Source organism: Spermophilus citellus (genome assembly GCF_964194105.1).
Source record: "Spermophilus citellus genome assembly, chromosome: 9".
Lineage (NCBI taxonomy): Eukaryota > Metazoa > Chordata > Mammalia > Rodentia > Sciuridae > Spermophilus > Spermophilus citellus.
In genome coordinates this window covers 4,641,414-4,655,528 of record NC_138191.1, presented here as the reverse complement: position 1 = coordinate 4,655,528, position 14,115 = coordinate 4,641,414, and the positions used below count along the sequence as shown (strand labels likewise).

The following is a 14,115-nucleotide window of genomic DNA, read 5'->3' as shown; positions in this document are numbered from 1 at the left end:
CTCCCTGGGCCACAGCCGCCAACCACGGGGAGTTTGGTGGCTCTGCCCACAGGTGGCCAGTGTCTCCTCGGCCTCCCCCTCCCAGGAGATTGGGCCTGGACTGTGTGCTGTTCTTTAAATGAACATTTCTCACACTCCAAGGAACCAGGGAAATAAGAAATGTGGAAAGTTCTGGAAGGTGGGCCTTGAGATAAGAGGGAGAATGTCTTTGGAAAGGTTGGCTTCAGGAGAAGAAGGCTGGGGACAGCAGGACACGGTGACATTTAACCATCTGTGGACACAGAGCCAACTTGGAGGGAGGCTGGGTCATATTCTTCCCTTTTCGGGTGGCCGCACCCCTATTCTCCACTACGTCGTCTCTTCTCCTGGCTCAGAGGCCTTCTGGTGACTCCCCCAGGCCTTTTGTGTCTCCCCACCACTTTGCCACTTGATCCTGCTCCTTCAGCGTCCTCCAGCCTCCCTGGGGTGGCCCGCAGTGAGCACGAGAATCCAGGAGAACACCTGGGTCAGTAGGGAGCCCCAGTTGGGCACCCCAAAATCCTAACCGCTGGGTTTCATTAGGCTTTATCTTGGGTCCCGAAGCTCAGTCACTGAGTGAGAAACGCTCAACGTGATGGACACGCTGGGTTCACGCCTCAGCTTCACCAACGTCCACTGAGTGGCCCAGCATTTTGTCCTCTTCCACTGCGTCCTTAACCTCCTCCAGCTCAAAGGTCACTTTAGGTTTAGGACAGTGGCCAGCCAACATTTATTGTGAAGGGCCAGAGAGGAGACATGTAGGCGTGGCAGCCCGATGTCTGTAAGAATTCCTCCGTCTGTCATTGTCGAGAAAAGCAGTTACAGAAAGTACATGAACCCACATGAGGGCCGTGTCCCAGGGAAACACTGGTGGCAAGTGGCCTGGGGCTGACGTAGGTTGGCCAAGGCCTTTGGACTGCAGCTGACTTTGGACGTGTCTCCTCCTCTCTCTCCCTGCTTGCTGCCTGACCCCCTTGGTCCTTATTTTCTTCTCTGTCCTGTGCCTCTGTTCATCTTACTGACTCTGAGGATCTTTCTGTCCCTTCTCCATCCCACCCAACCCCAGGCTCTACCCTGCCTCCTCATCACGCCCATGGGGACCCTGTTGCTGGTCCTGTGAGGCTTTCTCCCTCCCAGCGCCGGCTCCCACTCACCTGCTGCTGTCCGGGCTGCTCTGTCCTCAGGGATCCACGAGGCAGTGGAGAAGCCTGGAGCAGGGTTCCTTTATCCTGGGCTCAGCCTGGGAAGGAGGAAACCAAAGGGGTTTCCCCACCGTTTCCTGGCGTCCTGATGCTGCACCCAGTTCCTGAAAATCTTGCCCAACTCCCTGTTTGCACTGAAAAGTCTGGTTTTGCAGCTCTTTGGTGGATACCGGTATTCCTATTTCCTCTGGAAGGATTTCTGTGTGTGTGTGATGGGTAGGGTGGAGGACGTGAGGTCAGATCCGTGTTCCTCAGGTGTACCTGAGGGCTTCCTGGAGTTGGGATGATATGAGGACACAAGAGAAAGAAATTTCTGGGCTGGATTTCTGGAGCTGTGGCTTTTTCTAGGGATTTTAGGGATGGATCTTCATGCATTCATATTCCATACCCGAGGCTTCCCCTCACGTTTTATGCAGAGTAAATGTCACACACAACGTCTCCAGCCCTGATGTGTGGGGTCAGGGAAGCTAAGATCATTTACCCAGAGACCAGTGAGCAGGCTGCTGGGTGACCAGGTCCTGAGAGGGGGAGGTCAACGTCACTGAGGCCCAGTGCAGGCCCAGGAGAGCTCATGGTGCAGGGGGATCGGAGAGTGCCCAGAGGGAAGGGACAGTGCCAGGAGGCAGACACCCTCAGTGGGCTGCCGGTTTTCCAGCTGGGAGGTGACGTGGAGGGGATTGTCCTACCAGGATTCTATGTGGGGGATGGTCCCAGAGCCGTCTTGAGCTCTGGGCCTGACCCAGTCCTCCTGCACCAGCCTCCGCCCTTCTCCTGAAGCACCATCTGCAAAGTGGCATTGCCCCTCTCTTACCCTTCTCCAAGACTGGTCGACACATGAGAGCTCACGTCATAGCTAACATCCAAGGAGGAGGAGAACTTTCTCCTTGGGCCCTGACCCCCATTTCTTGGTCCCATGAGTCTTTGTGCCTTTTAGGGGGGTCCTTTCGTCAAGAGAGACCTGGTCCTTGGCGTCCTGGGCACCATCTCGTCCTACCTCGTAGTTCAGGATTCCTTGGCAGAGTCTGTAGTGTCACAGATCGAAGAGTGTCCAGAGTTGAAGTCTGAAGGAACCTACATCTCAGAGTTCAGTGAAAGCCCATCTTTAAGGAAAACACACCGCAGTGACCTCACCATCCTGAGGACAGGCCAATCTGAGAGTGGCTTAGGGCTAGGGGCAGAGTCAAGTATCAGAGGAAGAAAGAGGGGCTCTGGCTGCTGCCTGTGTGTCTCCATCTGCCTAAAAGTCCCAGCCAGTTACCCCTGACCCTGAATTAGCCAATGTCCCCCAAACTGCTGGCCACGCAGAGAGCGGCTTACAGAAGAGCCCGAGAAGGTTCCCCCTGAGGGAAAGAGTGGGCTGCTTCTCAGTCTCACTGAAGGCAAAATGGCAGGAGTGTGCTCGTCCTGGCTTCCACCACAGCAGGAAGGCCCAGGTGAAATGGGAAGGGATGGAGGTCACCATGTGGGATCAGCTACCATCTTGTGGGAATTCACCCTGCAGTTAGCTGTTGTCAGCACTGGCTTCCTCAGCCTGGTGCTGGTGGCAGAGTGACACGGGGTGCTGTGGACTGAGGGGAGTCATTCTCCCACCCAGAATACCTAAGACTGCTTTTGGTTATTCTTTTGAATGGCTCCTCAAGTGACTTTGATCCTTCCGGAGTCAGGGAGGCCCTTGTGTGGCAGGAGGGTACAAGATGAAGTGGAAGGAACCAGAAGCCCATGAGAGGGGGTTAGCATTAAGCCTTCTGCTCTGGGCCAGCCCTGCCCCACTGTGTCAGGGACGGGGTGAATTCACTTCTTCATCTTTGTTCCTGCCCAGATGGCAGAGGGGCACGGGAAGTCGTCTCCATCCGACCCTGGAGACATCATCTAGTTTTCCTACATTGTCCCCAGGGCTCTCTACTAGAAAGCTGGGGGGATGTGATTGATTCTACATTATCACTTCAAAGAGGGAATTTGACACATGAGTTGAGAAAAAGTGTCCTGGGATACCCAGGGTGCAGAAACGCCATCTGACCTGAGTCCAGAATCCAAGGACCCACACTGGGACCTTCTTTATGCTTTTCAATCTTCTGAGGACAGCAGCAGATTGTTGAGTGAGGTGGCCCCTGGGTTTCCTATTCAAATTCCTGTGGACTTTAGGACCTTGTGTATTTGAACTCCAAATCTGCTTTGTAGATGTGTTCAGAGGGTTTGACATGGTAAATATTGATATGATGTGTAGGTAGAAATAATAAAATATTTGTTATTAAAAAGACATTAGAAATTTAGGTGTTCATTTAATGATAGATGAAGCTGAAATATTTGTCATGATTCATTAAACTGTGTACTTAAACTCTGCATATTTTATTGTGAACAGGTTATCCCTTGATTTCAAAACTGAATGATACTATGAGATAAAATATTTTAGGTAGAAAAATCGGAGACATCAGGTCACATGAATGACTTCACAGTCGGTATAGAACCAGAAGTCCATTCCTCTTTGATTCAGTCTTTCCCCTCATTGTGCTTTGGAAATGGACCTAAGACTGGGGATCACAATGGGTGATGTTGGAACATTCTTATGTTCCTATGCCTGTTTAACTTTGGTGACATTCACTTTTTGGATTTTCTTGATTTGGAAATGAACAGTTTTTATAAAACCCTTCTTCAAAACATATAACTGGCCAACAAATACATTAAAAAAGTGTTCAACATCCCTGGCAATCACGGAAATGCAAACGAAACTTACACTGAAATTTCATCTCACTCCAGCTAGAGTGGCAATCATTAGGTGAACAAAGAGCAATAATTGCTGGTGAGCAACAAGTTTTTGTGTGTGTGTGTGTATGTCTAGGGGGAGAGGTGCACTTATACACTCTTGTTGGGACTGTAAATTAATAATAGGTACTTTGGAAAGCAGTAAAATGACTCCTCAGAAGACTGGGAGTGAGGCCAGTCTGTGACCGAGCCATCTCATGCTTTGGTATTTATCCAAGAGAACTAAAGTCAGCATGGTATGGTGATACAAGGGTATCAGTATTTACAGCTTTGCAGTTCACAATGGTCGAGTTATGGAGCCAGCCTAGTGTCCATTAGCAGATGAATGAATAAAGAAAACATCACACACACACACACACACACACACACACACACTCACACACACACACACTCACACACACACACACACACCCTGGAGGTCTATTCAGCAATAAAGATAAGTGAAGCCATGTCATTTGCTGGTAAACCAGATTCAGAGTGTTAAGGGCCAAAAGTTTTCTCTCCTAGTGGAAGTTAGAGAGTAAGAGAGAAAAATGATTTTAAAAAGTGATCTCGAAAAAATAGAAGGGAGGCCAATTTGTAGATGCGTGCAGAGGGATTGACATGATAAATATTGATATGTTGGATAGGTAGAAATAATACAATATTTGCTGTTAAAGGGACATTAGAAATTTAGGTGTTCATTGAAACATAGATAAGGCATAAATATTTGTCATGACTCATTAAACTGTAAACTCTGTATATTTTACGAAGGCAGCACAGAGGGCCAGATGACGCCCGTGGAGTGTACTGACTGGTGACCGGCAGGACTGGGGTCGAAGTCCCTCTCTCCAGATGCAGGGCTCTTAAGCACTGCCCACTGACCAGGCTTCTCTACTCAGAGTCACCTCCTAGCCCCTTAGGACACACCTTGGGGTTAATATCAGAAAGAACCGTCTTTAGGCTGAGTACCTGCTCTTCTTCCTGTGGCTCAGGGTTGCAGGTGGCTCAGAGCTGAGCAGAAACTGGTGTCTAGTTCTGGTTCCTCTGAGGGGACATTGAACAAGGGTCAAGAGGACTCTTGGGGACTAGAGGAGGAGGGTCCAGCAGCGGTTCCATTTGTCCAACACTGGTGTGTGCAGGTCTGTGGCCTGGAGGTGTGGGTCACAGACTTTAAGGGGGTGGTGGTTAGAGCTGAGAGTAAGAGGAAGGTGACAAGTCACCGAGGACAGCAGGAGCCAGTCCTTGGTGGGGACTGATGGAGGAGCAGACGTGGATATTGAGGGTTGGAAGGCAGGGACGGGGCATCTGAGGACTTGGGAGGGAGAGCAGAGGTCACTGGACAGAGACAAAGAGGGCAGAGGTCATCTTAGGGAAGCTCAGGTCACCACTAACTTCCTGTGTGATGTGTCTGCCTTGTGCCACCTGCTGTGGAAAACCACACTCACAGGGCCACTAACAGCTGGAAAGAAAGACTTTGATAAGTGTCCCAGAGGGAGGGGACCCTCACCTGGGCCACTTGTCAATCACCTGGCAGGTTCCTCAGCAAAGCACTCTTTTGTGAAGGGAGGGAGGGTCTGTCCCCCACCTGGGGTGACTGTCAAGGCCAAAAAAGGTGAATAACCTGATTGTGGGTCTGGGATCTTCCCAGCCATTAGAAATGTCCCCTGAGTGGTCCACAAGGCCTTGTCTTCCCCACTACTGTGAGCTCTCTGTCCCTAACCAGCCAGGGGGGTTATTAGGTGGCCTGTGGGACCTGGGCCAAAGCAGGACATGCAGAGCCGGTTCTCAGTGGGTGGCAGGGCGCCCTGGGAGGTGTGATGGATGAGCCTGGAGACAGGCCTCTGAGTGGGGAGAGCAGGGTGTGGAGGGTGCAGTCCCCCGTGGTCCTGGGCGGGATCTCCACAGGCTGATGGATTCTGAGGATTAAAGCCACCTTCTGTGCAGCCCTTGATGACGTCCTCTCCTTTTCCTGTCAGCTCTTCCCTCCTTCCTCCTCCTCCTTCTCTCTGGGTCCCCTGCCTGAGAGGGTCTGGGCTGATCTCTAGACCCGCGGCCACCTGTCCACCCCTCCTGTGTCTCTGGTTGTCCATTTCTCCTCATGGCCACAGACGGTTTTTATGTCTTGAAATGTTGGCTGCGTATCACAAAGGGGAGTGGAAGGCGATTTTGGTTTAGAAAATCAATATTTAATCTATTAAACTTACAAATGAAAGGATTGCCTTTTGTGGACTATACTTCAAATAATTAGTATTATTATTTTACCTGACCACTTAAAATTATAACTTTAAATAGATTAGTCAGTTACACAATTTATAAACTCTAAGGTGAATCCCTGAAGTGATCTTACATGTCAAATTTTATATTTTAAATGCCCCCTCCCCTATAGAGCATATAGTTACTGTGCCAGTGGGGACTGGCACTCAAACAGGGGACTTGCATATTTGTTGCCTTTTTGATTCAAGTTGTACAGTAATCAAGAATTCCTTGTTATTAAAATCTGCACCATCATTTCCAGATTCTGTCTAATCCCATTTACTGTTTATTTGAGTTTTTCATTTCTTTGGGTCTTTTAGTATATTTTAGTGTTCTCATCCTGGCTCTAAGGACATAGAGTCATTCATATCCTTATGTTATTCCTTCAAAACCTGCACTTGATAATTGGTAACTAATATGGTTCTGCAGTAATTATCCTCCTCCTCCTCCTCCTCACCATCATCATCACCAACAGACCCTTACTAGGTGCAGAGTTAGTGCAATGTGGGAGACATTAATTTCCGTGGTAGTACTTGGGAAGGAGTCATTCCTTGAGTATCTTTCAGCTTTGTCTTGACAGATGGGAAAGCTGGGAGAGGGGCACCGGCCTTCTGTAGGGACTGGCAGGTTTGGCTCTTCCCACAGAGGTGAGCCCTTGCACCAGAGGAGTCACTGCAGGCTGAACAGGGAAGGCAGCTGATGAAAGTCCCGAGTGTTAGAAATCAGAGAAATGCAAATCAAAACTCCTCTGAGTGTTAGCTCAGGACTCAGAAATTGCCTTTTAACTGTGGCATGTTGGAGCACCATGGGACGGTTCCCAAAGAGAGCAGCCGTGCAGTCTGACGTCTGGAAGAAGGAGAAGGAACTGGGAGGAGAGAGGCTTTCTTACCTGTTCATCAGGTCACACGTACCCCTGCACAAAGGGTGCAAGGCATTGCACCTGGGGACCCACACAGAGACAGGATAAAGGAAAAACAGAGGATCAGCGTCTTGGAAAAGAAGAAAAATATTCCAGGAAGAAGGGCCCAGGACTGTTCTGGTCTTCTGCTGGGCAAAACCATGTCCTGCATCATCAGCTTCAAGTTGCTCCTTTTCTGGGAGGATCCAAGTGACTTTTATCTTGGCTCAAGTTGATTGATTGATGGAAACAAAAATGAAATGTCTCAAAAGTAATTTAAATAAAAAATAAACACACACACACACACACACACACACACACACACGAGAACATGGTTTTGCAGCTGGGAGAGCTGAGAAGTGTGTTTGATGATTCAGTGTTATTCTGCCGCTGTCCTTCTCCACACTTACGGGAGTTTACAGGTCCATTATGTGTTCTCTCCATGGCTTTTATGAGTGCATTATAGTTATTCACAATAGTGGAATTCATCATGATGTATTCATACGTGCACATAATTTAATACATCTATTATATTATATATTATATTATATATACAAATGTATTCTCATGGAATTTGGAAGGCATACAAAATTGATCCTTGGTCTTCCAGTATATAGATTTAATGATGATTTTTCTCTTTGACTCATGGCTCATTGAATCTTGAAATCAAGCACAGTTATTGTATTCTTCCTTTTATTTTTTTCACTTACGAGATGTAATAATAACAATTTTGCAATTAACATCTTACTGTTTGGGGCTCATTTTAGTCCAGTCTTCCTGTTATTGAATCTATGCTACTTTGTCTTTGGGACAGGCTAATAGCATACTTAATACATTGGACTTCACCTGGGGATGATGAGAAAGAAGAAAGCACGATGGACCCTTTCAAGCCAAGCGTTCCCATGTGCCTTGGGAAGCGTAATCCACCCTGAGCATTGGCTTGGAGATTCCCATTTCTCCTGGATGCATTCAGTTGAATTAAAAAGATCCCTTAGGAAAAAGTTTCTAAAACCAGAAGAGCCCCAGCCAGTTCCCTCTGGATAGATTTCTGCACTATGCAAAGTGGTGGTGGAGTCCAGACAGATGATACGCGTGCTTCAAACTGTGTGGTGCGTGTTCAGGAAGACGAACAGAGGTGCGGACTCTCCTCCCTTCCTCAGCCTCCATTCACCCTGTGATAGATCTGTTTTCATCACATGCTTCCTACACCAGCCTTAGAATTTCAGCATCACAAAGAATGTCATGAGAGCATCTTCATGCATCCCAAGAGCGTCCCTGTTCCTTGGGGCCTCCCTGAGAGATGCCAGTTTCCTGATCCTAATCTAGATGACTCAATTCTGAATTTCAGGGTGCTGGGGAGCAGCAACCAGCTTAGTGTTCTTCCCTTGGAATGCCGAGAGTCAGTATCAGGGCCCAACCCAAACAAATTCCTTTACCTTCAAATCCCCAGGTTAGGCTACCAGTAATCTCTTCTCTCCCACACCAGCCCAAACAAGGTGGAAAACTGCAGATGCTGCCCAGCACTGTGGGTAAAGATCCCAAGGTGTGAGGTCTTTCCTAGGGCGGCCGAGGGGCCTTCTCAGGGAAAGAAGGAGCAGCCCTGCAGGTGCCCCCAGGTCCTTCTAACAGGCAGTGAAGCCAGCCAGAAGAAGGAGCAAGCAGGGCAAGGATGTCACCAAATAGTCCCTAACCTAAACAGTGCCTTTCATTTTTTTTTCCCATAGGAGTAGGGATTGAACCTGGATGCAGTACCACTGAGCAACATCCCCAACCCTCTCTTTAGTTTTTCCTTGGAGACGGCCTTGCTGCGTTGCCGAGGCTGGCATTGAACTTGCCGTCCTCCAGGCCCAGCCTCCCAGGGAGCTGAGATTATAGGGGTGTGCCACCATGGGGGCTAACTATGCCATCTTTTGGTATAGGGACAGAACCCAGAGGTGCGTTACCACTGAGTTACACCCCCAGCCCCCTTTCTGTTTTCTGTTTTTAATTCTGAGACAGGATTTTGGTGAGTTGCTTAACACCTCTGTTTTGTTGCTGGGGTTGGCCTTGAATTTCAATCCTTCTGCTTCAGCCTCCCAGTTGCTGGGGTTACAGGGGTGCACTGCTGTGCCTAACTGCAATGCCGTTCTTTAGGACTTTTTTTTTTTTGACATGGTTAAAATTATTGATTAGTTATGATTTTGTTAGTCTTAGTTTTTCTACCTTTCTGGGCTCATATTTCTTCAAGAACTACTCTGTTGTGTGTATTACATTAGGCATTTCTTAGAGATTTAAAGAAAACTTTTAAGGAAGGTGTAGTCCCTACTTTAAACTTGTAGCTATGTGAACTGGTTTTCAAGAGGTCAGAAGTATTTACTGTGACATAATAGTAGTGGTGGATGTTGTGTACGTAGCCAATATCCAAGTTTTCCCAAGTTGGGACCATGAATAATTGTGTTATTGTGGTTCCATAAACTATAATAAGATGTTATTATGTACTAGTATTTACTTACTGTGTTTCAGTAAATTATATTGAGAAATCAACCATGAGTCTGGTGTCAGCCATATTTGATTTAGTGAAGTAAAAATATCCATCAATCAAACAAAGATTGCAAACTTTCATTCTTCAAGTGTGCAGAGAAGGCCTGAAATCCTGCTAACTGCCATTTCAAAAAAGAGGACCCAGTCAGGGGGTCCGTTGAGTGGACCCCTTGGGAGAAAGCAGCACACAGTATTTTCGGGGTGTGAGTGGAAAATTTTCTCAGTGGCAACCCAGACTAGAGGCAGTCTTGAAGAAAGGGGGAGAAGACAAGTTTGGGTTCCAACAGAGTGCACTCACTTGGCTTCCAGGGGCCACAGAGAAGAGGGTGGTGTGTAAATCTGCAAACATGGAGCTTTGGGGAGGGACCCCAGCAGGTGACTCAGGCCGAGAGAGCTGAGGAGTGAGGTGCCCTTGAAGCCCACTAAAGGACTAGTTGGAAGCTCACCAGAGGAGGGGCTGTCAGCGAGTGGGAGGGACCGAGGTGACCTGGGCCTGTTGAAGCCAAGGAACTATTGAGAAAAACTTAGAGACCAATAGGGCCTGCCAAAGGAGAAGAAGGAGAAGGAACTGGGAGGAGAGAGGCATTCTTACCTGTTCATCAGGTCACACTTACCTCTCCACAAAGGGGGGAAGGCATTGCACCTGGGGACCCACACAGAGACAGGATAAAGGAAAACCGAGTCTTCTGCTGGGCAAAACCATGTCCTGCATCATCGCCTCAAGTTGCCCCTTTTCTCAGAGGATCCAAGTGACTTTTATCTTGGCTCAAGTTGATTGATGGAAACAAAAACAAAAATAAAATGTCTCAAAAGTCATTTAAATAAAAAATAAACACACACAAACACACACACACACACACACACACACACACACAGGAGGGCATGGTTTTGCAGCTGGGAGAGCTGAGAAGTGTGTTGATGATTCAGTGTTATTCTGCTGCTGTCCTTCTCCACACTTACGGGAGTTTACAGGTCCATTATGTGTTCTCTCCATGGCTTTTATGAGTGCATTATAGTTATCCACAATAGTGGAATTCATCATGATGTATTCATACGTGCACATAATTTAATACATCTCATGGCCCAGTACCTTCCTTTTCCTCCTCCTGATTGTCTTCTTTACTAGTCTCTGTTTGTTGCTGTTATTTTTAATTATGCATAATAATTATATATAAAATGGGATTCATTGTGGTGTATTCACACATGGACACAGCACAATTTGGTAGACTTCTTTCTGAAGTACTCCCTCCCATTCCTTTCTCCTCCTCAATCCACTTCCTCTGCTCTATTGACCTCCCTTCTATTTTCATGAGATCACATTTTATTCACTGTTTTTCTCTCTAGTTTCTGAGTGGGAGAAAAGACATTCACCCCTTGACTTTCTGAATCTGGCTCATCTCACTTGGCTTGATGTTCCCTAGTTCTACCTATTTGCTAGCAAATTACACAATTTCATTCTTCTTTAATTTTTTTTCAGTTGTAAATGAAGAGTGTGCCTTTACTTTATTTGTTTTATTTTTATGTGGTGCTGAGGACCAAACCCAGTGCCTCCCTCATGCTAGGCAGGTGCTCTGCCCCTGAGCCCCAGCCCAGCCCATTCTTCTTTATGGTTGAGTAAAAGTCCTTATTGTACCTATGCCACAGTTGGGAGACCTCTGCTCTCATGCCCAAGGGCCTCAAATAATCTATATCATTGTCCTTTGGGCTGGAAATGATCTCCTACAAGTTTTAACTCGTCAATAACATTTCCTTTATTTTTACAATTATGTAAAAAAATAATTGTTATTTGTAAACTACCAGCGATAAATAATTTCATAACTTTGCTGCAAGATAAATTAGGACGGATTGAACTAATTCTATTAATTGGTGCCTCAGTCAGTTTCATGTTACTATAACAGAATGCCCCAAATGGTATAACGTATAAGAAATAGAAGTTTATTTGGTTCATAGTTTTGGAGGCTGAATAGTCCGAGATGGAGGAGCTGCGTCATCCTTTCTGCCTGACAATATGGCACAAGGCTTCCTTCCCGTGGGCAGGACTTGTGCTCACTGTCGTCCACTCTTGGCATAATGAACCCACACAGTTTTCCTCTTACAAAGGTAATAACATTTTCTTTCTCTCGCAACTCACAAAATTGCCATAAAGCTTATGCAAGACAACAACATTTAGGAACCTAAAGTAATTTATTTATTCAAAAGATATTTATAGAGCATCTACTCTATTCTAGGTCTTGGGCAAGGTCTTGAGTGTGGATGGTGACGACGCAGCCCCACTGTTCAGAGAGGTTGTAAGTTCAAAGGGGAAGCAGGTGAGTGGGAAATCCACTGGCTGCAGTGGGGTCAGATAAACAAAGCTCGGGGTGTTTGGTGGGACCCTTAGGGGGGCTCCTGTTCCCTCCCTTCCAGGGATCCCCAAGGCTTTTCATTACAGTGATGGCTTTATTAAGAACTGGGAATACATTAGCCAGAAAAAATAGTAAGAGGATGGTATGTTACTAGTAGAAAAATTCACCGAGAACAGAAAGAGGGGATATGAGGGAGATCATAGGAGTTCCATGGTGCAGCGCACACAGTCTAACATGGAGCTATGAGGAACAGGCTGGAGGGGAGCAAGGCTCTGGGATGGAGCTGGACTTGTCCTGTAGGTCAGTGTATTTCAGGAATGCACACGACGTAATCAGGTGGGAGTTTTAATGGAGAACTGACTGAGAGCCATGCGGAAGATGAGTTTGAATCCAACAAGGTGGGGCAGGAGAGACATGTAGCCATGTAATGACTGAACCAGAGACAGAAGGCCCTGAACCACGGACAGAGGGGGAATTGGATTCCAGAATTATTTAGACCGTCTGTGTGGCATGACAAGGTGTTGATCTCTACACACAGTAGAGACGACTCAAGAAGCTGAGTGTGGTGTGTAAGACAGAGAACCCAGGACATTCACATGGTTCGTGGGAAAGAGGATCAGTTTGCTGACACTTGGAGGATAGAGAGGCAAGAGGGTATTTCAGTTTGAAGTCAGTTCTGGAGTGAGAATGTAGATGCGCAAGTGAACAGAAGATTTGTGGTTATTGAAACCACACGGGTCATGGGCATATGACTAGAAAGTGTGTGACCTGGTAAGATCTATGAACCAGGGGCCCAGGACTCCACGTGGCACGTAGCAGAAAAGGTTCAGAACAAGGAGAAGATGATGAGGCACAGGAGCAGGAGGATTAGTTAAGTGAGAACTTAGACGGCAGAGACAGCAAGGCTCTTGGGGGGAAGAGGAGGGGTAGGGCCATGGGGCCAGTGGATGGGTGAGCTCCACTGAGTTTGGGTTTGGGGTTAAAATTGAGCCTTAACTATCTGGAAGCATCGAATGAAAAGTAGCACCTTCCCCTTCCCACTCCCCAGACCTCCTGTCCTTTGTTATTTCCTATTTTATCAAATTAAATGAAAACCATTTCTTCACTACTGTGAAATAAAAGCATTTGCTTCCCTAATCTTATTTTAACCACTTCTCTCCAAATCTTCCTGCTATAGTTTTTAGTTCCTCTGTGGTTTATCCTCCAAGATCTGACGATTTTGGTACTTGTTTTAGTTCCCGGACTTTCCACTAAAGGAGATGGGGATGTTGGTGCATCTGCTCTTTCCTCTAGCGTCACCCAAATTGTGGCAAAAATATGTTTCTCTTCCATCATCAAGACTGACAACATTTGCCTTCTGCATTGTTATCTATAATCACATCTTGTGTAATTTGTGCATGTTTGATTTAAAGTTTGGACATCTCACTCATGTAAAAATATGTCAAGATGAACCCATTAGTATGTAGAACTAGGATGCACTGATAAGAACTTTAAAAAACCCTTGCAGTTGTCATGTTGTGCTATAGTTATATGGTGATAGCAGGCACTTGTTTTTCGCCAGAGAGCTGGTTGGCAATAATTTACCTGCATATCACTGGCTGCATCTTAAAATTGACCAGTCTCTTGTGCTTTCTACCTTGTATTAGACAGAGTTCCTTAATGGAAATATCCTGCCTGAAGTCTTTCACAATCGTGTTGCTGGGGAGCCTGGATGACCTCAGTCCTGGACAGTGGCTACCCCAGGGCTTCCACTCCTTCACTCTCAAGGGAGCTCAGAGTTTTTGCAGTTTTCTTTTTTGGGATTTTGCTTTTATTTTGTTGGAGTTAAACATCAAGATGAGATGAAGCTGCATCTTGCTATTTCTTAGAAGGAGTTTTTTTTTCTTTCATCTTTGATTAAATCATTTGCATGTAAAATTGTAGATTCAACAAATATATTCCCGTGGAATTTGTAAGGCATACAAAATTGATCCTTGGTCTTCCAGCATATAGATTTGATGATGATTTTTCTCTTTGACTCATGGCTCATTGAATCTTGAAATCAAGCACAGTTATTCTATTCTTCCTTTTTTTTTTTCACTTACGAGATGTAATAATAACAATTTTGCAATTAACATCTTACTGTTTGGGGCTCATT

General features: G+C 46.4%; 1 protein-coding gene across 1 annotated transcript in view; it reads right to left on the bottom strand.

The window, feature by feature from the left end:
• LOC308655677 (uncharacterized protein) overlaps window positions 1-14,115 on the bottom strand; it is a gene marked incomplete at both ends in the record, with an annotated part of 357,743 nt that overhangs the window by 83,995 nt on the left and 259,633 nt on the right. The window lies entirely within an intron of this gene.